The sequence below is a fragment of the Pseudoliparis swirei genome, chromosome 5 (genome assembly GCF_029220125.1).
Source record: "Pseudoliparis swirei isolate HS2019 ecotype Mariana Trench chromosome 5, NWPU_hadal_v1, whole genome shotgun sequence".
NCBI classification, from domain to species: Eukaryota; Metazoa; Chordata; class Actinopteri; order Perciformes; family Liparidae; genus Pseudoliparis; species Pseudoliparis swirei.
The window spans coordinates 17445926-17471896 of record NC_079392.1 but is presented as its reverse complement, the minus strand read 5'-3'; the positions used below and the strand labels follow the sequence as shown (position 1 = coordinate 17471896).

The 25971-nt window shown below is 41.0% G+C and overlaps 1 long non-coding RNA gene across 1 annotated transcript; it reads right to left on the bottom strand.

Annotated features, from left to right (window-relative positions):
- Window positions 1–246: 246 nt before the first annotated feature.
- LOC130193978 (uncharacterized) lies at window positions 247–25559 on the bottom strand. The gene is made up of 3 exons (XR_008831755.1): window positions 25325–25559; window positions 13909–14010; window positions 247–745 (listed from the first exon to the last, which is right to left on the bottom strand). It is a non-coding gene; the product is annotated as an uncharacterized LOC130193978 (long non-coding RNA).
- Window positions 25560–25971: the final 412 nt, after the last annotated feature.

Here is a 25971-nt window from a genome sequence, read left to right as displayed (position 1 = left end):
CTTGAAATTTCAGGAGGCATTGTTATGCCTAAAGAGCCTTGTAAAAGACAAAAAAAACCTGAGCTACAGAACATTTTTGTTTTCATCATGAACTGGGTTGAATATGAAAACTACTTGTTAAAAAAAAGAAAGATGAAAAGAACATTGCACCTGTAGTTGTACAACTTGCTACACATGAGCCGATATCTAAACTCTGAAGCTCAATAATATTTGAATAATATTTTTAAAATCAAGACGGAGACAAACTGAGATTACACCAACATCCTTTATTTTTAGCTAATTTTTATTAATATTTAAAGTTCTTTACCAACACAAAAGTTGTTATTGCACTTTGTTGCATATGGGCAAAAAAACTAAACATAGCTCTGAAATAAATCCTGTTTTAAAACCTTTTTTATGAGATGCTGGGCTGAAATACACACCTAATGATTTCATTATTAAAGCAATCACTGCTTCTTCTAATAAAATATTGTCTTTCTTTCTCTCCTTCTCTCTCTCCCCCTCTCCCTTCTCAGGAGGGGGAGCACATTCCTGGAGAGTGTGCTGTCCGCTGTTGCTCTCTGCCTGCAGGTACAGACCGGCCTCCTCTGTCTGCAGACATCATACCACGACGTGATCTGTTAGCTGCCTGACTTAATGCTCACCTGCTCACGCGCCTCCAGCTCTGTGTGTGTGTATGTGTGTGTGTGTCGACTTCGTCTGCTTCCTCACAGCTGGAATGGCGTCTCCCTCTTTATCTGCTGCCCTGCGATTACGGAGACACACACACACACACACACACACACACACACACACAAACACACACACATAGATTAACTTTTACAACAAGTCTTCTAGCAAACAATTTGCAGTGAACAAAACAAGACACACAAAAACACAAAAGGACTGACAAGCTGGACTGGAAGTAACAGGGCTGGTTAATGTAATGGGGGAAAGGAAGTGAGTATTGAATGGGCACTGAGACATGGACTTTAAAATCCCTCACATTTGCAAGGATCCAAACTAGATATTCATGTTTTAAACATTCCCATTTAATTTCAATACATTTTAATTTGCAAAAGTTCTTTGTCTAAATATGTGGGAACAAGATCCACAATTCCCACTTGTGCTGGGACTGGATGTTTTCCTCTGTCAAAAAGCGTTTGCTGAATTGTATGCAGAGCGGCATATTCTTTTGTATATTTTTTCTTATTTCATCCTCAGGTCGTCACGCCGACAGATGCAGGCGACGTGATCAACCACGCACACACATACACGGGCACAATTGAGCAGGGGTCTGAGTCCAGCTGGAGGTGGTCTCCTGCCAAACCTGCAGGCAGGCTGACTGTATTCATATTCATCACACACACACTGATTATAACTGACACACAGCTGGGAAAAAAAATCTACTGGTGAGTAAATCAATATTTCAAGGGCGCTTGCTATCCTAAAATCATTATGTTGAAACACTTTTTTGGCCTGCTTTGCTGCATTAGTCCTTTGTGTATGTGTGTTTACCATCACAAAAGATACTCACACTGTACATTTAACCAAAACACAGGGCCATCGACGACAAATAAATACAAGTAGATGTGAGAGAGGTATATATTGGATGTAGGCCAGCAGTGGTGAGTAATGTCATGAGAGAGGAGCATACTGGGGAGAAAAGTGAGAAGTGAAAAATAGCCAATAGGCTGGCAGAGCGACAGGAGCGAGAGAGATGGAGGAAGAGTGCCACACACACACAGCAGAGACTCTGCAGGGCTCCAAATAATAACCTTCCTTGTCATTATCATCGCCCAGCCAACCGCTCTCCACTCCTTTTCCACCTCCTTCCGTCTTCAACACAATCATTGCCCTATCGTTTTACAGTGTGCTGTTAAATGGGAACATCAATAGACACATCCATTAGCGGTGCAAGTCCTTTCCTCTCTGATTTTCAAGTGCTTTAATAGCCCCCCCCCCACACACACACACACACATACCACTGTTAACCAAGTTCGCCTGGCACAAGCAAAGTCGAATTGATGGAGTAAGTCAGCTTTCATACAAGCAGCAATCCGAGAATTTGTTCTTTCGTTAATGGATTTAATTATTTTTTTCAGATCAGACGGCTATGTTGTAATGCTCATACCTGCAAACTCATGAGGGGTGAAAAAGGTGACAACGGGGGGGGGGGGGGGGGTGCAGGTGACTTTCTATTTTCTTGTCACCACACCACATCCATGTTGTTTGAACCCTCAAAGCTTTTAGAACCACAACTACAGTCATTTTATTGTTCTGGCCACAAATCTAAATAATGATAATAAACAGTTTAAGAACAAAAGGTCCTCCGCTCTGACTCAGCCCTCTAATGATAGTAATAACAAATAGACATTGTCATTATATAAAATATGGTTAAAGTCATTCATGAATCAACTTACTTTTTTTGGCCTGAACATTCATGGACTTTTCCTTCAGTCTGTTCTGTCTCTACCTGTTTGTCACGATACTAACATTATAACTTCTGTACCATACCTGCCATAAATATCATGATACCCGATACCAGAATTCAATACAATACCATAGAAATAATATGATACCATAAATAAGAGACTGGTATATTTATCTATAACAGTAATAAATAAAACATCTGTATGGTTCACTTTTTACCAACTTGTTCAACACTTAACAAATGTCAGTAATATTAGTATTAATACAGCCAGATATGAATGAAACTACATGGAGCCATCATAGCATTGATTATACACTATGAGGCCGTTAGTCTCTGACCAGATGATACACAGTTCATCAGGATGAGCAGCTGTAGTTACAGAACTTTACAGACTGAAACATTTCACTTCTGGCATCTTTTTTTAATGTATTTGTTAAGCCGAAGTCGGTCTCTAAAGCTGCGCCACTTCTCTCGCTGTGAGCGCTGTGCAGCGCAGTGTGCGCAGACAGCTCGACACGGAGCAGCGCGTGCGCTCTGATCGCTCTCTTAATGAAGTATCGATACTAAAAATATGCTAAATCACATCGTGTTTAACATACGGGTACTTTGTTAGCATCGCTACACCGTGCAGCGTGACAGCAGCAGATGTAGCGGGCTAACATTCAAGCTAACCTAAACCACCAAACGATGTCGACGTCTGAACGCTGATTGGCCGAGACGCGACACGTCCCATCAAAGATGTTTTATTGCGAAGAGCACCACTTCACATTTTCTCCGCGTCTCACTGCAATCTCAACGGCAGCGGGCCAGGTGACCCCCTCCCCCACCCCCCCAAAAAAACAAAAACTCATCGGATCTCCACGATTCACGTGGATGACCTATTTTGAGTTCAAAACGGTGAATTTCACCGAAAGGTGACAAGTTTGCAGGTATGAATGCTACACTTTTATCAGAAAACACATCAATGTAAAAAATGTTGGGCCTAGTTTGTGGTGCCATTACTACCATTCCTCATGATGACTAGTAATGTCTTCCACCTTTGAAACACATGAATCCAACACTGGCATACAATCAAAAACGTAACTCCTCTCCTGGGTTTTAGTGGATTCTTTTTTGCATACCTTAATGTGGATACATACAGGAAGGACCATCCATCCATTGTTATTCGCACACATCATAAAGCAGATAAACATAAAAGTTCACTTGGATAAAAAATAAAATAAATACAAAAATCAATGCAAAGAGTCCAAGAACTGCATTAATACCTTGTTAACCTCAGTGTGAACTTTAGTCACTGTAACTTCAGATGCAAATTAAGTATGGGCAGTTTAATGAACATCATAATAAACCTTGAACCCTTCCACAACAGAAGCGGATTGAGAAAAAGATAAGACGAGAAGGGCAAATACAGCGAGTGAAAGGGAGGGAAGCGGTCTCACAATACCCCCTCACACACTGTAATTTCAGCACTCATGTTGTTTTTTGGATAGAGCGCGAAGCAGGATACTGGGAAGCATGGGAGGGGCACGGGGGGAAGGGCTGTTGCATAGGGGGATGTGGTGGGGCTGTTAAACGTGACTGGTGGAGATTGGTTTTGACTGATGGAAATGAAGCAGTCTTTGTGCACACACACTAAAAATGGCATGCATGACAGAAGACAATTAAAAATGAAAATTGAATTGCATAAATTTGGATTTGTTCCAAAATGAGCCATCCACATTTTATAGACATTCTTTTCATATATCGTTTGCTAGCATACAGCAACAAACACGTTTTTAGAGGTTACAATTCAGAATTTAGCTAAATTCTTTTAATTTGTGAATTTAGAGCATTTTAGAATACCAGAAGTCAATGTGTCTTTACAAATCCTCAGAGGACAAAATAGCAGTGGGCATAGAGCTTGTTTTCTCCCATTTACACCATTATTACCCCCCTAACTCGGTGGTCTGATTCCTACCTCGTTTGTGTGGAGTGAGCTGGTGGACCGCAGACACTTGGTGCCATTCAGTGTGTGTGTGTGAATGCAATGCGTCCTTCATGTCTGGACCTGGACCGAATTCAAACGGAGGAGAAGAAAGCATAAGATAAATTCAGGTGTTGTTTATTAAACCACGTTATTACATTTAACATGCGGTGATTTTCACTCACATTATTTCACAGCACTGACTGCTGTGTATAACAGTATTAGCAGTAATAAGTCTGCACTTTAATGTTGTATGTACAACAGACCTACTCACGCACGACCCAATTCCTATTTAGATTGTAGGTGGTCTTGAGAAACAATGACAAGCAGCTGCCGTGTGTGTGTGTGAGTGTGCATGTGTCTGTAAGTTAACAAACGATTCATCTAAAAAACAAACAAAAAAGTTTGGAAGCAGCTGGTTTCAAGAAAAAATACTGTGATGCCTCAAGAACACGACAATATGGAATAAGGCTTTAAAGCCACTTTGCACCCATAAATAAAACATCCAAGTGATTGTGTGTTGCGATCGATGGCTGCTATATGTCTCTTCTAATAAAGCGAACACTTCACTAATGTGTTTTATGTGGCTCTTTTAACACAATAATGACGGCACTGACTCTAATGTATTGTATAGGACTGGTGCCCACAGCTCGTGAAGGCTGGGAGTGATGTGCAGTAAGACAGAAGGAGTATAACATATTAAGCTGTCTAGATGCTATTCAACTAAACCTGATCTACTGAGGTTTGTGCTCTATGAAAAGCTAACATTGCGCATTTCCTGATGCTATTCTTCTCAACCCGAGAAAAAGAATGGGATAGGGGAGCGAAAAGTTAATTTTAGTCAACTGTGTAAAAGTCTACATATTTAAATTGCTTGTTTTTGCTGTGTCAAACTCAGAAGTGAATGGTGGTATAATCTGTTCATGGTATTCATTTATAGTTAAAATAAAGAAACAAAGGAAAACCTGGTGCTTTAGGAAAGCTTAAAAAGTATACGTGTTCCAATTGAAATGGGACATTATGTATTAGTGGTATTGGTAGTTGTAGTATTGAATTACATGGCAGTTTTCTCAACATGCTTACTCTGCATCTGCTGATGTTTTTTTTCTTGGATTCTAATGCCATTGGTATCCTGTTGTGACTAATATTGAGTCACACTGTGTACTCTGAATGCTGCGGGTGCATTTTTAGTCAATAAGCACATTAAAGTTTCCGTGGAGAAGATATTCATCGTTTAGCTACTTTGGCCACCGATGATTTCTTTGAGCACCCTGCTGTGGAGTCCTTTAACTTCTTTGCTTCAAACATTTGGTCCTTGGCAAAACACTGGAGTGAATGGTCATATTTAGATGTGGCGTGTACAACTGCTTCCTACTAAAGAGATCTAGAAATCGACCCAATTCACTGTTTATAAGCATGCCTCATCAGTTCCATTTTTCGTTTATGTAAACATTGTAAACAGTTTGAAGCCTGAATGTGATCCAGGACCATACACATGATCCCAAACTACATATTTCTGAAGAGTCAAAAGTAACAGTAAAAAAATAACTCCATAGCTGTAATAAATAGACCAAAAATTCCTAGAAATGAAATGTACAATTTGAAAAAACACCCAAAAAAAGCAGAAACGGTCTGTCCAAAAAAATGTCTCATTTGTTCATACTTTACTTTGATGTTAAATACAGTGAAACAGGGCCACGCAGGAAAGCTGAGGGAGAAATTAAATATTGTATTCCTCATTTCTCTGTCTAAAGCTGTTCAATTACCTTGACTGCATCTGCCACGATATACATGCAATTTAATATTCATGTCTTTCCATGGAAATGTATCCTTCGACTGCTATTTTCTATCGTATGTTTCTTCGTAATATTTGTCAACTACCTCTTACATCATTTCACTCCAACCTCTCCATTTCTCCCTCATTGTTTTTGCCCTCTCCCATTCCCATCTCTCTTTTTCTCTACTCCAGTAAGCAGATTTGACGAAACCAGGGAGGGCACCTCAGTCATTACGGTCCCGGCACGGAGTCCCCAATTTATACTCATTAAGAGATCCATGTGTTTCTCAGTACATTGGAAAAAACACACACAAAAACAGGACCACCCACATGTTCAGGCCCCCTCAAAATATAAGGGCAGAAATAAAAGATCTGTGTTATCTCTGGCGGCTAAATGAGCCAATTCACAGGAATGAAAGGAAAGAAGTTGCAAATAAGGGAAGGGTTGGATGTTACACTGGCTGTTTGTGTGTAAGCCAGAAGATGCCATTAATCAGGATTAAGTGTTTGAAAAGCCTTTGTGGCTGGATTGACTGGCATTGCAGTTTCTTTACATTTTTGGACAAAAATAACTTTTGTTTGTTTGAAAATGTGTCATAAAAAAAAGTGTGAGCCAGTAAGATGTGTTTAAAAAAAAAAGTGTCATTCATTCTGTATTGAGCATTATATAAACTGTAGAGTGCTGTAACAGAAAAATGACAGAGCAGTTTGCTTCAAGTCAGACAAAATTGGTGCAAACACCTCATTTCTAGTCACACAGGTGATGGTTTTCTCTACTGATTGCTATATAGAATGCAGGGTCAAGAAAATACACCAAGCAATAATTGATTAAACACCCCCTTTCAAATTGGCTAATTCTGTACTTGTGGTCCTACAAAAACGTTGCAAGAGTTAAGAGTTCAACCCACTGGGCCACCCATGGTTGCAATGGAAGACACTAGATGACAGCTACTCGAGCAGTTACATTTTTGACAAGGGTTCTTTGAGCTAAATAAGTGCATGCAGAAAAAAGAAGAACCATTCATGGTCTAAATGGGAACTAAATATGTCTAGTCTTTTTCCTACTCAATACTTAAATAAAGACCAGCATGTTAAATGTTTGGATGAAGGCTTCTGAGGGCACTGAGACACAGTTGTTCTTTGTAGAGTAAAGGAATCGTCAGTGAGTGTATGTCTTCCTCTATGAACTTTAGATATGTCTGCCAACTGCTATGTCCAAACAACCAACAGGCTACCAGGTGAGGAAACAAGGGACATTTGCATTTCTTTACCTTTTATGCCCAAAAATACAATTTGCACTGATCTTTGTGCTTAGTCAGAATATTCTGAGTTCTAACTATATTGTGCCTGTTTTTCATAAAACTAGCACAGGCATGTAGAGCTAGACCACCCAGAGCAGTTGCCCAAAAAATGCACTCTTCTTAATTATATCCATCCTCTGGGCGTGTCTTTCTGCCCAAAACAGACATCTGAGACACGCACCCACTAACAGGCCACAAACCTCACAGAGGCCTCTGGGAAAAACTTTTTGATGAAAACATTGACCTAAGATGGAAATAAACCTATTCAGCACTGTGATGATTTTTTACAAAATGTTTTTTATTTTGTTTATAGTGGGATTATCTCCTCATGTACCCTGACACTAAATCATCACATACTTTCAAAGTTCCTTCAGAGGTTCTGCTAGCAAATCAAGTGGGTGAATTGTTTATCAAATCAAAAGACGAGGGATGAAATACCAATAATATCCAAACCTGCACAAAGCCACAGGCGCTTGGATGAAAGAGAGGAAAAGACAATGCTTGACACGCGCTGTAATAAAGTGGCGTCTGGTCCAGGGAGGAGGCTGGTTTGACTACACCGTTCTTTTTATGATCTATAATTTTCAACTAGCACGGAGAAACCTATTGATGTCAAGAGAGAAAGTCTACACAGGCAGGGACCCAGCGGCTATCTGACAGACAAATCCTCCCAGAGCTTTGATTCCTGCCCACTTCTCTCTCTGTGGTTTTCAGGCAAACAACTGTGATGTTTAGCTAAAGTGCGATGAGATTCCAAGACACCAAAAAAGAAGAACTCTTAAAAGGGACTGCAAAAAAACAAAACAAAGGAACACTAGCGCAAAAGAGATAATTAAAGATGGATGAGGCTAAACATAAACAAATTGGTCACCACGACCTCCTTCCTCGTGTTTTCAATAAGCTATCCACTAAGAATCATGGGGTTAATCGGCTTCTGTTGTATTTTGGCGGAAATGGTATCGAAAGCCATTTATTCCAAGCAGTGAGGCTAATGACCCTGTGCCAACACTCGCCGTTTGGCCGGGGAAAGTTAAGTAACCTCATATATTCTCAAGGGCTGAGCTAATGAGAATGAGTGAATGAGATTGGAATTCGAGCTACGGTCCATCATCTACTTAAGACCCAGACAGCAGTGCCTTGTAAACACACATACACACAGGAACACCCTATGTTTAGTGTGTTATCATCAATTATTCAATACCACATTAATTCTGAGATTCATTCTAAAATATATGCAATATAACACAAACATGTGTAAAAGCTATTATTCTTCTGGATAATTGTCATTTTATGGAAATAAACAACCATTAATGGCTATAAAACTAACCTTGGAAAAATAACTTAACATACAAGGTTCTTCATTAAAAATGAAAAAAATAAATGAAAAGATTGCAGACTCTGTGCTTTCGTTAGCGTTAGATTGTTGAAGCATTGGCTACTTTGAGTTGCCGCCACATATGGAGGAACATAAATGCATTTTTCAGAGGAGGTATAGCTTAGTGACCATTGGGGGCTTAGTGAACATTGCAGTGATGTGACAGCGGCAGGGGGTCCACTCTTCTGCCTTTATTGAATTCAAGTCCAGTCTGCCTGCTTCTTTCACTCCTGTGGCACGCACACAAATATGTATGCATTTGTATGTGGAAACAGAGAACGGGTACAGGAATAAGTACCCTACTGCACTCTGTGTATGCCTGTGTTTGTGTGTGTCGGTAATACCTCCAATGGCAGACTAATTATGGTCTTATCAACACCCGGCAGTGAATGCAGGCCTTTGTCTCCTCTCGGGACGCATTATGGAAAGCTTAGGGGGCTGCCATTGACTCCTTTTCATTCTCTCAGCCACTGATAAAACCCAGCACAAAAAAGGCAACTATGATACAGCTCCTGTAGTTTGGCAAGTGGAGACACAATACAACCCGATGCCTCCGCCATCAAAATAAGCCAAAAATTGGTGCTTGGCTCATGAACTCAGTTTAAGTCACTGACAAGATTAAAATGAACACTGGAATCGGAATTGTAGAATCACGATGCCTTAAGTTACAATAAATAAATACAAATAAAGTAGACTGTTTAAGATTTTAAAATTGCACGATTACAATAAACAGTGATATTAACGTGCAATAGCAGGGACATTGCGGCCTTTATGCCGCATTGTAATCTGTTTGAGTGTTTGAAAAGTTATGCCATTAGATATTAAATTGAGACACCATTGTTCTGTTGTTATGTGAGCTATTCTGGCCACAGATACAACATTCTTGACATTTGGTTAGCCTTAATGTAATATATCTGGATGTGCCTTACATTTTTGGCACGGACCATTTTCTATCTACTATCTTCTATGATTTATTCTCCAAAATATTTCACAAGTCTGTCACGGTTTTCAAATTGATGTTTACAATTATTGATATTAATGGCTTTTCCATTTCAACAAGTCTGCAGGTAAGGTGGGAATAGTTAAGAGTGTGTACGGTTCAAAAGAATGAAGCTTTTCTCTGCCTCTAAAGACCTGGTTAATGTGCTTGAGGGTTAGAGTTTGGGGCAGGGTCCCGTCGACAAGCATTTTATGAAGTACACATGTTTTCTTTTCTATTGATGCGTTACTTGTGAAGTTTTTAAGAGTTCAGCATTTAGCTCCTTGGGGAAGCAGAGACATATTTTAAAACAATTACCCATTTCTGTGTTCTTTCTCAGCTCTATTTTCAAGAGGTTATTTGCAATGTTTACTCTTCACCCTCTGTCTTTAGATTTCCCCCCTCATTCCCTTTTCAATAATTCTCTATTCCACCTTATTTCCCAGCCAGATAACTCTAAGTGGATCATTAAAGTACAGAGCTTCCTGCTTTCATTTCTTTTGCATTACTCTGTCTCTCTGTATTCTTTCTCAACTTCAATCTTAAGCAAAAGAACAATAAAAAATATCCATTTTCAACATACATATTCCTCTCACAGCAATCCAAAAGAAAGTTTCAACGACCAAGCAAAGCAGATTTAGAGACTTGATTTCGTAGGCAGGTTGAATCAAGACACCCCCACCTGCTCCCTAATTCTATCTCAACTCTTGCAGCAATTAGAGAGTGGCTAATGTAGTGCATTGTTTTTTGAATTGATAAAGATTTGAGGCATCGCTATATTGGCTCTCATCCCCACTTTCTATTTACCACTTCTACAGTAACTTTTGCCTTTGTGATTGTCTCTCACGGATAATACTCTCACGCTCACTTTGAAATCATCTACACCAACATCTCTTTCCTTTTCTTGTAGATTCCTACTAGTCTGCTCACCAAAGTCTTTTGCCGTTGCATTATTTCTATCCCTGCCCCCTCATGCTCATCAATCTTTCATCCAGCCAGTCATTTTGATAGTGCCGTGGCTCCAAATTCCATAAAAACTCTCATCCTAATCTTTAATCCCAGTGGTTGGTGGGTGTCTTTGCCGAAGGGGAAAAGGCTTCCATAGCGGAGCACTCTGCTGTTCTATGCTTTCCTTTGTGCGGACAAAAATGTTACCATTTTTAGATACTTGTCCATCAGGCTTTTATGTTTGCTCCCCAACTGAGTATGTCCCCCTGCCCCCTCACCCCTCACCATTGTAAACCGCTGTCCATCATTTGCCGGTTATTTTGTGTGAGCGTGAAACTGACAATTACTCGCTCTGTCCCTCAGTCCCGCAGCGGATCGATATGAGTTGACGGAGTGACTCATTTGCCTTTCATTTCCCCATATGCGTTTTCAATAATCAAATATGAAAACTGTGCGACACATTGTGGCTTCAGCTTTGCAAACCTGCCTCAGTACGCACAAATGGACACCTTGAGAGAGCCATGCTACTACTCGAGTCCTGCAGCGTCTAAAGCCAGCTTAGACAGACTCGGCTGCTCCTGAAAGACCTTTTTCTTCCAGCACAGAGGGCATACCCACTAGAGAGGAACAAGGGGGTAGAAAAAAGATCAGTGGCTTGTCTGGACACTTGCTTACAACATCCTCCACGTTTTTCCGTTCTTTCTTCCCCAGACTGCGCTTGCATCATTTGACTCGTTCCAAACACAATGTGGTTGCGTATCTCGATACAACTTGTGACTCCACTAATCCCTTTTGGTTGACATATTGCACATTCATCAAAAGAATGGTGAAATATAAAAGAGAAAGCATTTTTCGAGTTTAAAACCCATTTCAATTTGAACACTGCTTTGTCTCATCCAACGGGGGTGATTTTGACATAAATTTGACTTGTAGTGAATTCGAATCATTAAAATGTAGCTTAGCGAAAATTCAGACAGGAAGACATTGGGTACAGCTGGTTCATTCACAAGTCTTGCAGCGATTACTCCATTAGCTGATTGGGGGCGGGCCCGATGAATGAACCATTTAGAGCCAGCCCAGTTGGATAAGCCTATCACAGAGTCGTTGGTAACACTTTAAAGTTCTGTTCTCTGCTGCTGTCAGTTGTCGTTTCAGCTCGCGTCAGTTCGTCCCTCCGCCACCCCAGGCTCCTCCAATTGGCGTTGCGGCAACGCGGCTTCGACACCACCACCAGTGTCTGGACTCCATGGGGGGATTCTGCCTGCGCAGATATCAGCAGCTCTACCCCTGGTTTATCCTACTTCAGGATGGAGTCCAATCGCCAAAAAGACTTTGCACTATTGCAATATTCTATTGTAATAAATGATTGTTCAACTCTAAATACCCATCTCTCCTGATTGAAATATATTACGTTTGGCATCAGACAAATTCCACAGAGGATCATTTCACATTTTTAAACCATCTCTGCATCCCCATAACCCTCCTAATATTTGTCATCATCCTCTCCTGTCTTTCAAAAAGGTAGAATGCCGTTTTTTGGTGGTTGTGGACTGCAGAAAGATTGGGCCATGCAACAGCAGTGTGAGTACTGAGCTAGAGGGAGGTGAACATGTGAGAACAGACAGAATATTGTACAGCTCATGCAGACTTAAAGTAAGTGAGTGAGAGTGGTAGACAGGAAAAATTGAAGAGAGAATTGAGTTGGACTGGACTCGGTTGATATGAAATGAGTTGAGCTGAACTTAAATAAGCTGAATTGAATTTGTTGTGTCTTTGGCAGAACGTTATTTTGAGGTACAGTTCATGTTGTGAGTGAGTCAGTCAATATCGTAAGAGTCATGAGAGTCGTGTAATGTAAGAATCTAAGGTTCATAACAACCAGTTCCTGAACATTGAACCCTTAATGTGCATTTTTTGCATTCCGATGTTGCCTTTTGTGGTAGCTTGATAGTGTTTAAAAAGATGAACCAATTTCTGGAATTTTTCCAGAAGTTGGCTTCCTCAGGAAAGAAGGAATAACAAAAGAAAAAAAGTGGCATCTTTAGAAGGTCAGCTTTCATAAAAAGGAAATGGCAGAAAGAAAAAAAAATTTAGGAGCCTACAATATTATTTATAATACGAAAATCACAATGATAATAATACAATAAACTGTCAATTACATATATTTATAGAAGTATAAAAAGGGAAAGGAAGAAATGAAATGCACTGGACCTCGTATGACTAAAAGTAAGAACACTTGGACTGAATCTAAAGGACTTTAACAAACGAAAATACCTTTGCTATCATAACCTCTGGGTGGAGGGTTGAGGTGAAAAAAGTCTCATCAGAAGGGAGGATGACAAGAACTGAGAACAACAACATTTTCCTTACTCTCCTTTCTAACCATTCTTCTATCTGTGTGCAGTGGCAGCTGTCCTGGAATGCCTGCCTGGTAGAAAATTATATTCTACAGCTTTCATCCTCACAGAGTGAGAAGATTACTCTCTGAGAGACGCTCGCTTTGAGAAACAGGGACAATAATAAGGTGACTCTTTTCCCAGTATCACTCCCGTGTTTTTGCCTTTTGGCTATGCTTTTCTTGAAGGAAATGTTTTTATTAATTTTTGACTACCGGCATACGTAGAATGTTGGACTTTTAAAAATTGTAATGAATGCTTGAAAATCCTCACAACATGAAATGGAATCTCTTTGTTTCAGCAAAAAACAGGGATGGACTAAACATCTGTCATAATACAGGAGAGTTTGTGTACAATCCACTATTGGCATGTCTCACTTTGTGTAATTTCTGTCTTTCGAAGAGACATAATCATATAAATCATGAATTATATCACCATGCATAGAATGATGATTGCTGGTGGGTTCCTCTTCAGTATAGAGACATGAATGTGAGTGGACGACAGAGACAAATATCGAGAAAGACTCTAGAGAAGAAAGATGCAGCAGGTGACTCTGCATGAAGTTTCCTTTCACAGAGACTCACACACACAAAGACAAACACAGATGCACTCAAACACACACACGCATGCATGCACACACCAAACCCACCCCAAGTACACAGCTGACTCAGACAATCAGGTGGAAGGGAAACAGAGGACAGAGGGACACACACACATACACAATGTATAACCCTGTTGCAAACAAGGCTCTCTTACCTCTCTTTCATCGCTCGTCTTTTCCTAATTTGCTCTTCTGCTTCCCGTTCTTCCTTCTGTGGCGAAGGCGCTCGTTCGATTGTTTTCTTCAGGTGCCAGCTCCTTTCAGAGACAAGAAAAAAGCCGGAAAATGGAAACAAAAACATTATCAAACTGTGAGTATCATATATATTTATATATATATATATATATATATATATATATACACACACACACATATATACATATATATATATATAAACACTCCATTAATAAATCCTAGTTGATTGCTCAATGCAAGGATGATCGAGGTTGAAGTAGGGGTCAGGGAGCGCAGACGAGAAACCAGAGGCAAAAAGGAGCCATTGAATGATGATTCTTATGCTCCTATAGTTTGCATACCTGCTTTTTATTGTGTCCATTTTACCATTCAAGTTTTGTTTTGCTTAGTTGACGTTATATTGTCTCGCTCGGAGAATGATTTTATATTGGCCATACTGCTTTGTACATTGACAGTGTGTGTGTGTAGGTGTGTGTGTAGGTGGTGTCTTACAGTGCACTGATGAAACAGCTGTGACAGCAGCCATCACACACACATACATGCTTTTTGCCCCATCTCATTTGTAGCATACAGCTGCACAGATAAAGCATGAGGGTTAAGCAAATATTGCACAATGGCCAGGAAACAATGAACTATCTATCCCCTCCCTCTCTTACACTAACTGCAGCATTGCTAAGACTGTGTGTGTGTGTGTGTGAGTGTGTGTGTGTGTATGTGTGCGAGTGTGTATGTGTGTGTGTCTGGATGCGTCTGAAAACGTGACAAGCACTGCCTGTCCTCTTTATTACTGTGAGCAGGACAGACACCCCTGCTCTCCTCCCATTCATTTTAATCTCTATTATTAATGATAAACCTTCTCAGTCTCGCTCCTCCCACAACCCTCCAGCCTGGTGTCAACCCTCCACAAAACCCCAGCGAGCCAGAAACAGTGCTCCCTTTGTTTCCCCTTCCTCCCCCTTCTCTCTTCTTGCCCCCTCGTCCTGCCCCGGACGATGCTGGTTGTTGGGGACGGAGGCATGCCTCGGCAGGACAGGGGATGGATGGTAGGAGGGACAGGAGAAAAGTATAGAGGGGGAGGGTTAAAAAAGTTGAGGTCTTAAAGTTTTTTTCCAGTCATTCCTTCTCTTCTCTCTTTCATTCCATTACTTTTTTTTGCCATTCAGCACCACATGAGAGGGACTTCTCAGGGTGTGCTCGAGGGGGGGAGTGTGGTGGGCTTGGAGGGACTACACCCTCATTGAACCCACTGACTTCGGCAGACTGAGAGTTGAAGAAAATTGTTTGCAGAGGACTATTTCTGGTTTGGACTAGGGAGCTAATTTTAAACCCCTAAGTAAAGATTTGCAAAATGTTTGAATCTGACTGTATTTTGAGAAACAATTTGCGATATTCCAAAAGGCTAATGTAAAAATAGACTTAAGTACACAACTTGTAATTCTCCATTCATGCATAGAAAATACTGGACCTGTCCATTGAGCTTGGTCAAGACATAATTTTAGCTGTTTCGTTCTTGTACCATTGTTAGTGAAGTTCCCTAATAGCATAAATACCACTCTTGTAATGTCTCATTTGGAAGTGAGGGAGACAGCAGAGCAATGCCTCTTCCCCTTTGGCCAAAAACGACGTGTGCACACACAAAAACATTGTGGCAGCTCCAAGGCAATCGGATCATTAACCCCAACTAATCTAAAAACATTATGTTCAGAGAAAACATCTGACCAGCTTAGGCCCACGCACAGCCAAGTCATACTAATTCATTCTGTGTGTGTGGTGTGTGTGTGTGTCAGTGTGATATGTTGTCTTTGTAAGCGATGACACCATGTGCGTGTCAGCACTGCTGTGAATGTCATGTCTCTCAGTATGCATGTGTACACTTGTGTGTCATGGCTGCCTGTGTCTACAGTGTCTGCTGTGACAGACACAGAGAGAACATGATAGAGACGGTGGAAAAAAAAGTGTGTGAGCATGAGTGCTAATGTGTGTGTACGTGCTGCTGCTGCCAGTTATGCAGCGCGCAGCCTTGATATAGACTCCTGCCTCTCCCGGAAACCCCGCTGTGCATGCTTCATCAATCAATAGGGCAGATGAAGACAGACTCCTGCCGCGCCGCCAGGGGAAACGATGGCTTGCGTGTGTGCCTTTCTGCATTTAAGGAGGCTGAATGCCCTCGGGGAGAATGTGGCAGACATGGTGTAAACCTTCAAGGCCTCCTGCCCACGGAGATCATCTACACTAGATTTGCTTTGTTGTACCACCAGAAAACTCAATTTCCTAGCTTATTTGCATAGACTTATTTATTAAGCAGTGTTTAAGCCCTAACCTCCGACAACCTCTTCCGCGTCTCAAAAGGTGTCACAAGAAAGATGCTTCTGTGTAAGCAGAATTTAATTAAATTCACTATTTTCACACCCTTTGAAGACTCTGGGTGGTGAGAAGTGGTGCAACTAATTTTGTAAGCCAAAAACCCAGCTGAGATTTAAACTGCTTCGGTGCCACATTCTCCCACTTCTACATTGTAATACCAGGATTTTAAAAAGCATGAAAGAACATATCTATGTTGGTCAGATGAGACTTTCAAACTGAACCCAGGAAAACACACACACACACACACACACAAACTGTAATTACCTACTCCCTCACCCCCAACAGACACAAACTACTTAGAACCCCAGCTTTTGAAGATTTCTCAAGGGTTTATTTAAAAAAATCTTTACGAAAATGGTTTTAATATACCTTCAGGCACAGGCAAATGAAGTGGATAATACTTAGAAGCTAAAAAAATGAAGACTTCCACAGGCAGCCGCTGCAGATATGTCCTTATAATCATTATTTGAAATATTTTGTGTCAATTAAAAACCTGAGAGACTCACACAGCTGTAAATTCATATAAGTCACAAGAGGATTCAGGACACCTAAACACATTTACATGTTTGCTAACCTAAGCTGCAGATTTAATGTTACATTCTCTAAATCATTATGGAGGAATACGGGCATGCTTTTAAGGACACCTTTAATTTTCAGCTGCATTGGATTTGACATCTGATTTAAATAAAACTGTCCTCAATGTGCAGTGAAATATATACACTAAATCAATATAACAACTTTAAGTAATGAAATTACCATCACATTTGTGAATGTCACTGTGCAGAAACAGAAGGAAAATAGATTTGGGTTTCTTTTGGTACTGGGAAGGAGGAATGTGAGCCATTTCCTGGTGCTCCAAATGGCCAAGTGACTTACAGTTTTTTTCAATCGCTAACAAGCGCTTACCCATACTTCAGATACTTTTTCTAAACTCTTAACACAGACTCACACCTACAAAGCACAATTGGCCAAATGGATAATTTTCTTGTCAAAAGCACATTTTGTTAAATATATACTAACTCTTCATTTCAAAATAGAACACATCTTTTTCTGCAGACACTAACTTTACCAAAACACTGGATATCTGACTCAATATGAAATTATTCTGTCAAAGAATAACTCTTGTTTTCACTTCACAAGGTCCTTCCAGTCAATCAAAGTCCACCAGGTTTCAAAACACTGACTGTTGCTGACATTACAAAAACTGCATAGACTTTTATGTTTCAGCTTTACAGGTATTTGCATGCAAAACATGCAATCCACTGTTTTTACACTACATTTCTTGGTTGGGAACTGTATGTCCACATGTAATGTTCACATTAAAAAGCATTCCAGTAAAAACCGAATCAGTTTTTTTCTCTTTACTGTTTACTACAGGAGGTACAGTATAAATACTGTTTACAGTCTGATGGAACAGAAAAAGTTTGACAGTATTGCTTACAGTGAACACAATATCCAAGAAACACACAAGAGCCTTCGGAACAAAAAAACAATGGCAACAAGCCCAGATAAAAAGGGGAGGGGGGAACTATTGTTCCTTTAAAAAAGTTCAATCCAAACTGTTTTTTTTTTTTACAAATAAACTATGTTTTGGGGCAACGGCTGCAATAGCTGATTGAACAACATTCGGTTAGTCAATGTAGGCGGTGTCTGCAACATCTCAACCTGTCATAATCAAAATTTAAATTCTAATCCAAAACTTGCTAAAACATATTTCTCAAAAACATTCCAAACGTACCTACCATCAGGAGGAGATGGGGAATCAATTGTTTGTTTATTATCAGCTGAGATATATTGTTTTATAACTGATATCATTGCAGAACAGGTTTTGAGACTGTATCTAAGGTTTGGAATATTGTGTTTGCCATTGTGGGATGTTGTGTGTTAACATTCGTAAATAATACAAAAACAATCCATAGTTTTGTTGGGAGGTATAGCTTGTCTGTTAAGAAAATGTAAGCATTGTGAAAATGTGTTCACTGACTGCATATTGTGTGAAAACGACATGAAATGTGTGAATGGTACGGCCACAAAAGACCGTTGCTGTGCTAATTGTGTTTAGAGTTTTGAAAATGTGACCACTGTTTGGACAAACGCTTGGTAGCGCCTGAAAAAAACTGTAAATGCAAAGCCACAGAAACATTTCCCCCCGCTGCACTTAAATTCTCCAGAACTGTTATCAGTCATCGGGAGGTTTTGCCTCCTCAGTGCGCAGCAAGACCATTTTGTTTGTCTTCTTCTAGTTTCGATTTTCTGTATGTTCAACATTGGAAAATTGACAATAAAGATAGCTTTTAAATTTGAACTTTGATAGTTGTGATTAATTTCAAGCATTATTTTCTTCTTACGGGTTATGTTTGAAGATGCTTTTCAACAGCCTTTACACATCCAAATAATTAGCTATAGCATTGTCAGAATGAGCAACAAACAATGCCCTATGTTGAAATTATGGGAAAATGCTGTTAAAGAGTTGGATTGATTTCTCACGCTAGCAATCGTAGAATTAGCAAAGATACACGCTGCGGCTGCAAAGCATTCTGGTTCATTGATGCGTCTGGAAAGAAATGAGCATCACTTCCTCTTCTGGAATGGATTTTTCTCTGCACGACTGTTGAACATCATTGCAAAATGTCCGAGCTCGTTTTTGAGCGACTCATTGTGTACTAATACATCATATGTGCTTCTTCCCGTCCTCTCCTATTCTGAGAATATTCTAATACTGCATCACATTTACGTAACACAATTCATCTGCGGTTCTTCAAAAGATTAAAAAATATAGTCAGTGTCGCTGCTTTTAAATAGTTATCATCTGCAGTACACAAATATAATAAAACAAATGAATTGTTAAAAACAAGTTGCCGGAAAAAAAAGACATGAAATCATGTGTCAGTTTAACCCGAGATGCCCCGATTGCAGAGCCACATTGTGTGATTTGACATTGTACCGACGCCTGACGCTCAGACAAAGGAGCCGGTCCAGGCCTCGAGGGGGCAGATGACAAACACTCCTAAACCATGGCCAGACATAATCCCCCCCTTTACCTCCCGCAAAACCACACAACAAACGCACCGTGGAGGGGGACTTATTCAGAACATATTAGGGAGGTGAAGGAGGCCAGGCAATGAGGGACTCTTCCCACTCGGCTGTCATAATCATCTGAGACCCCCGCCCATTCCCCTTCCCGCCTACAAACCTCACCCCACCCCCTTATGCATGACCCAGACACATCCAAGAGTGTTTACAAGAGCGGGCAGCCATGAAGTGGGAAAGCTGATAAACCCTCCCCCCGGGAGCTGTTGTTTAATTGTCCATCTTCTTGGTCCAAATTAAACAAGCTTGAGTGTATTCAAGTATCCATACAGACACACACCCCTCCCATTACAAACATCCCGCTTTTAACAGACTGGCACGTTCCTTAGCGCATGCCATTGATGCAGAATGATGAGCGAGACCCCATTGTCTCGTTATATTGTCTTCAATTAGGCAGGAGATGATGGGAAACAATAAGATAACCATTTGTAATCATGAGCCTCCCAAACTCATGCTGAGAAACAGAACTTCATTATGCCCAATGGTCCTTCATCGACGATAAAAAACAAAATGTGTGGTTCGTTCTTAGGAGGTTTTCAAGCCTAAATGTCTCGGAAAGAAGTGAGTCACCAGGAAATACAGTGGGAGAGAGGGGGTCCTGATACCAAAAACAACAGATCTGGGAGAGGCCAATCTGCTTTTGTCTGCACTACAATTAATATCAGGTCTCAACCTGAGAAATGGCTTTCATCTGCTTATTACATGACCCGTGCACTTACCTGAACTCTCATCCAATGCACGTTTACCACCCTGGTATTTAAAGTTTCAAAAGTCAGACTCAAGAGGGTTGCTTTTGAAAAAAATAATTAAATTAAACAGTTAAATTGGAAACTGTGCACTGAGCTAATTTCAGGGATGAATTTACAGAAATAGAATGAAATTGCCATGTCTTTTCATCTTCATCACATAAATGTTGTACAAGCTTAGCTCCGTTAACAGAAGCTCTGGCAGCGCTGGTGTCAGCTCAGAGCCATCTGTATAAATTAGACCACTTTAAGAAAGAGAAAGAAAAACTCGAGAGCGCAGTCTGCATTTACCTGGAGAGTGTTCAGATGAGAAACGACTCTAACCCGACACTTCGTCGGCTTTGTAGCTCACCCTGCCTTTTAAAATCGCGCTCAGCGGTAGCTGTTAGGCTTTAATAGAACTATTCGACCGGACAAATACAGCTTTCATAAAATTGTGCAAATGATTGCAGCGCTTTTGTTCCACCATTTCTGCCCAGCCCCCCCGGCCCCCCTCCTCTCTCCTGATGGCACAAAGAGCTAATCTGAGACGAACACTCGCACCAGCTCTGATACATTGTCAAACCAAAACCAGGGTTATTTTTCTTTTCTTTATTTCATATAAGTGAAGCAAGAGGTAAAAAACATCATCCATGGAGGACAACAGAGCTGCGTATTTTCTCCCCATACAGGGATGCAGGGATTCAATATTATGCTCCTTTTTACCTTCAGCTGTTCTTCCATGTGTACAGTATCAGAGGGATATCCATCAAGTCGAGCGGCCCTAGGGCCAAACAACCTTTCCTGCAAGGCCCCGCTACCGTATCTAATTTCGACAGACGAGAAGAGATAATGGCCATGCCAACCAGAGCCTTTGATTTTTTTAAAGTATATCCCCTCGCTTACAAATTGCTTAATTGATTGCCAACAGACCTCATAGGGTTCCTCTGCGAAAAGAGAGCTTTGAGAATGCAACATTTGTAATATGATCTTCCAGATGAAGATGGTAGAAAGGGGGAAAGACTAATCCACCTTTTGCCCCGGTCTCCAGCAACATCTATGGTGATTCTTCTGGATCGCCCCTGTCAAGTTTGTCATCATTCCTCTCCTGCAGACTTTTCTTTTTCTTTTTTTGTGGATGGAGGGTTCAGGGTATAAACCACACTTATCCGTCACTTTTTATGAACAATAGCTAAGGCTGGTGACCTCAGAGTTGTAGTCAAATTTGACTCCATCCACCTCAACCACATTTAACATCCACCAGTTTCTTTTCCCATTTGCAATAAGGTTCAATCAAATTAAACGCATATAACAAAAGCAGTCTGGTCGATTACTGTATTTCTACCTTATCTTTCAGCTGTATTGATTTTCACTTGATTCATGATAGTTTTGGACCGCGGGCTAAATGACACATTTATCTGTGTTGAACATGAAGCATCTGCCTTGTCACTCCACCCAGATGGCGGCAGAAAGTATGTAAATTGGTTCATTAACCTTACAGTGCTTAAACCAGTGGGCCATGCAGAGGGCTTGTTCCATCCGGGGTTTCTTGTATTTTATTAACGCCCATTAATGGCATCGGGAAACTTTCCCTAATGGCCTGTGGTGGTTCGGTGTGGAGTTATCAAATACTGTAGTAATTATACATGACAACTCTCTGATTAACACTCTGTGATTACTGCGCCGAGTCAGATCATCTTTTTTCCCCTGCGTTTAAAGACAGACATCCATTTTTTTGGCGACAACATATTTCAGAGGAAGAAAAATAAAAGAGGCCTTATGCTACCAACCCATCTTCACGCAGGCTTGGATCCTTAACCCCTGACAATGTGAAGGCAGAAAGAACAAAAAGCAAATGTGTGGAAATATTGAGAAGATCTGGATTTCCATTTGATGTTCCCCCCCAGTGCTTGCAGAGCGTGTGGAAAATGTGCTTTCTTTGTGTGTGTGCACGTGTGTTTGTGTGTGTGTGTGTGTGTGAGCTGCCAGCAGTGAGGGCTTGCACCTGGAGCAGAGAAGAGCATGCAAGGGGTCAAGGGTCACTTCATGGGCTAAACAGGATTGGAGTTCTCCATCTTCCTAAAAAGGCAAGACAACCACTGCGGCTGCATCACACAGCATAGGCTTTTCACACACCCCTTCCTTCCCTTCCGCTCGTTCACCTCCTTTTCTTTTCCCCTTTGGAAAGGCGCAGTAATCCATAATCCACTCAACTATCAGGGGCTCAATTATCCCTACCGTTGACCCATTTTCTCGCCTCGGATGGAGATTCAAAAACAATTAACCTCTTCACGGCTGGGGACTTTTCCCAGGAAAGGGCACAGTGGTAATTGAATGACTCTTCCGTTTACATTCCTGACCATGACTTCACTCCTTCACGCATAAATCTGGTTACCGTAAATCCTAATCTGTGGCTTTGTGATCGTCCAATGTCATTATCATTGATGTTGTATTATAACGCTATGAAGACAGTATTTTACTTCAAGCAGGATTTATTTGTGAATCATATAATACATAACACCCTTCTGACCTACTTTAACATTAAGAGAGTAACTTTGTTAATACTCAAACATGTTGACAGATTAATGCTTTAGAAAATGGTGCCTTCATAGAACCCAAAATAATAATTATTCTCGTTTTAAATCTCAGTAGACTGTGCTATCCTATGGACTCGTTCACACCGAGTGTCTATAAGCTATGGTGATCCCCCCACATCATCAGCCTTCAATAAAATGTTGTCTTCTCCCCCTTCGTTATGGAGGGGCCTCCTATTCATCTCCAGGTAGAAAGCCTCAAAGTGTAGGAGGGAAGAACAGCTTGTTGCACCCATTGAGCTTTTTATTACTTCCCCCTTTAAAGTGTGGTAGCAGAGGAAGAGAAATCCACAACCACCTTGATGCCATGATACACAGAAAACACAGAAAAACAAATGGCAGGATTTTGTTTGGAGCTCTGTGCAAATGTTACCGACACTTGTTTTTCAAAATATAATATCTGAGAAGAAATTACTTGGTTGAGGCTCTTTCGACGAGAACCGAAAAACATATCATACAAATCTGTTAATTCAGATTCTCACCGTGTTGTCAAGCAAAGATGTCAATCAAGACTCCACCCCAACCAGCCATTTACCATGAACCCATAGCTTCTTATCTAGCAAACGCAGCAGCAGCAGCGACATGATGTAATCCCCGACCAACACGCGTTGAGAAAAAGACAAATGTCTTGAGGCCAAATAGGTCTGTCGCCAAAAAATCAAAAAATCAAAGCATTTTTACCACTTCTAATTGCTCATTTATCTTTAATTGTGCTCGATTATAGAAGCCACATCGGCTTAGAACTCAAAGACGCCCACTGTCAGAGTCGAGGTGCGTCAGAAAATGGAATCTTTGAGCAGGAAATATATTTAATGTTTATTTTTTAAGCTCCTGTTCATAAATAATGAGATATTTATTTTATTGAGTCCAATTATTGTTAATTATGAGGCTGTAAACTTAAAACAGGGTTGTACAATTTCGTAAAAAAAAAAAAAAAGAGTCTAGTAGCATTGCACATAAACCCCGACTAAATGAACAAAACCAAAAACATGAAATAACCACAGGGACAATGGCCACATCTATATTCTTGCAGAGGCTCGCCAGAACACACACACACACACACACACACACACAAACAAACACACACACACAGGAGAAGTCTTTGATGTTTGCTAATGGGTGTGTGTATTGCAGCTGTATGAGTCACCCACACTCCGTCCAAGATCCATATAGGCTACACAGTAACAGTAGCAGTGGCGAAGAAACTGTAACTCTGTGCCACACATACACACACTCACACTCACACACACACCATAGTGTGCCTTGATTGAGGATGGAGAGAGGAGAAAGAGGCACGGGCCGTGCCAGCTAGGCCCGCATGCATTAAAAAAGAAAAGAAAAGAAGAAGCAGAGGAAGAAAACCTCAAACAACTGGCTGAGCTCCATACAGCCAGGATCTTCTTTTGATCATTATGTCTAGTCTTCAGGTGTCTGGGGTCGGGCCGCCTGTAGGTGGTAGTTAGGTTGTGAGGGGGGAGGGGGGGTTGAGGGGCTGGGGGGGGGGGGGGTGACGATAACACAACAGCCAGACAAAGAGGAAATAACAGGGCTGCCTACATACCACCAGCATCGAGGAAAGGAGGGTGGGAGGGATGGAGGGGTAACATGCAGACAAACGAAGGGTTATACAAATTTCATAAGACAATCCTTTGCCGAAGTGACTTTCTGTATCGTTTTCTTTCTTTTTTTGTCAGCTCCCCTCCCTTCTTGTTGCTCCAGAGCGCCGCCTCAGAGAATGGGGGCAGACAGACTTTATAGGTCCTAATTAAAGCCATCTGAAGTCTTTCAAAACATCAAATGACTCAGTCCCCCAATCTTTTTCTCTGATTGCGCAGAAATCACGGAAAATCAGAGGACACAGGTTGCCCCCCTTCCTCCTCGCTGACACCAGGACCACCTAATTTCCAAAGAATAAGAAGTGAAAGACATGACCACATCGAGTGCCTGTCAAATTAACTGTCCATGGAAATTAACAAATGTAAATATAATTTATTTATATGAGCCTGATCTAAGTGTACACTTTGTAAAGGTTCTTTAGAAAAAATCTTAATTAGGTATTTATGTTGGTGATATGTTGCATTAGGAATGTCACACAGTGGTTATGAAGATCCACCCTTATCCTGTCTTGTATTGAAGCCCTGTTTTAGTGCGCTTCAAATACCCCATTTCGGTGTTGTGCTCAGTGAGCCGTGTAGACCGGATGAACACTGGCTGAGGTCAACGGGTTTCCGTGTGCTATTTATCTATATGTCATGCTACGGCGCTGCACGCACGGACACACATTTACAATGAGAACATTCACTGAGACGGACAAAATTAATTTCGGACACCACTCAAGCATTAAGTGAATTCAAATGTGTTAAATTATATAAGTATATAAACCGTTTTCAATGTTTAATTCGTCTTTAAATGTAAACTTAATACACAATGATATGAAAGAAAGAAATTGAAGCACTCGGCGCAAAAGTGACACATGCACATACATGTAATAGTGAAGTCAACTATAAATAGGACTAGACACATATAACTACTAGTCTATGGAATGACAGCAATAAGTGACCGATTAGATTAGTGGAAAACATATTTAACATCGCGCTACTTACGACTCATTTCAATAACTTCTGGGCGTTATTGTCTCGGATCTACGTCTCTTCGGTCGTTTAGGCGCGGAAAAAAGTCTGTTCGTCCCGCGGAGAGGACTCAAGGCCATCGACCGGGTGATCAGCTTCATCTGATGGCGATGCAGTTTGCATAAGAGAACACCTGGTTAGTTATGCCGAGGACAGTGGACGTCCGATTCCGCCGGTGTTAAATCTTCAGTGATGCCCGAACTCGCCGGGACAGAGATCTGAGAGGAGAGAGAGCGCTCAGAAAGGCGTCACGTGTGCAAGGGAGAGGTGCGCTATTGGCCAGTCTGGCATGAGGATAATAAGGCTGCTCTGTGCGCCATTGGCCGAGAACGGGAGCGCAGGCACCTCCTCACTTGGCTGTGCGCAAGAATGCAAGTGGACCTCACTGTTCATCGTTGGGGGGGGGGGGGGGGGGGGGAATAAGAAACAAAGCAAGCATATTGTGTCATTTGAATGAAAATGGCTGGTGATTCTTACATATCAACTTTTGAGTGACTATTACATCTTGACGTTTCCAGCAGAGTGCACAAATTAAAGCAACACGTAAAACGACAGAAGCAGCCATTAATAAGGTGGCAGTTTGATACATTGACCATGATAATAATATTTCAGTCAGTCGA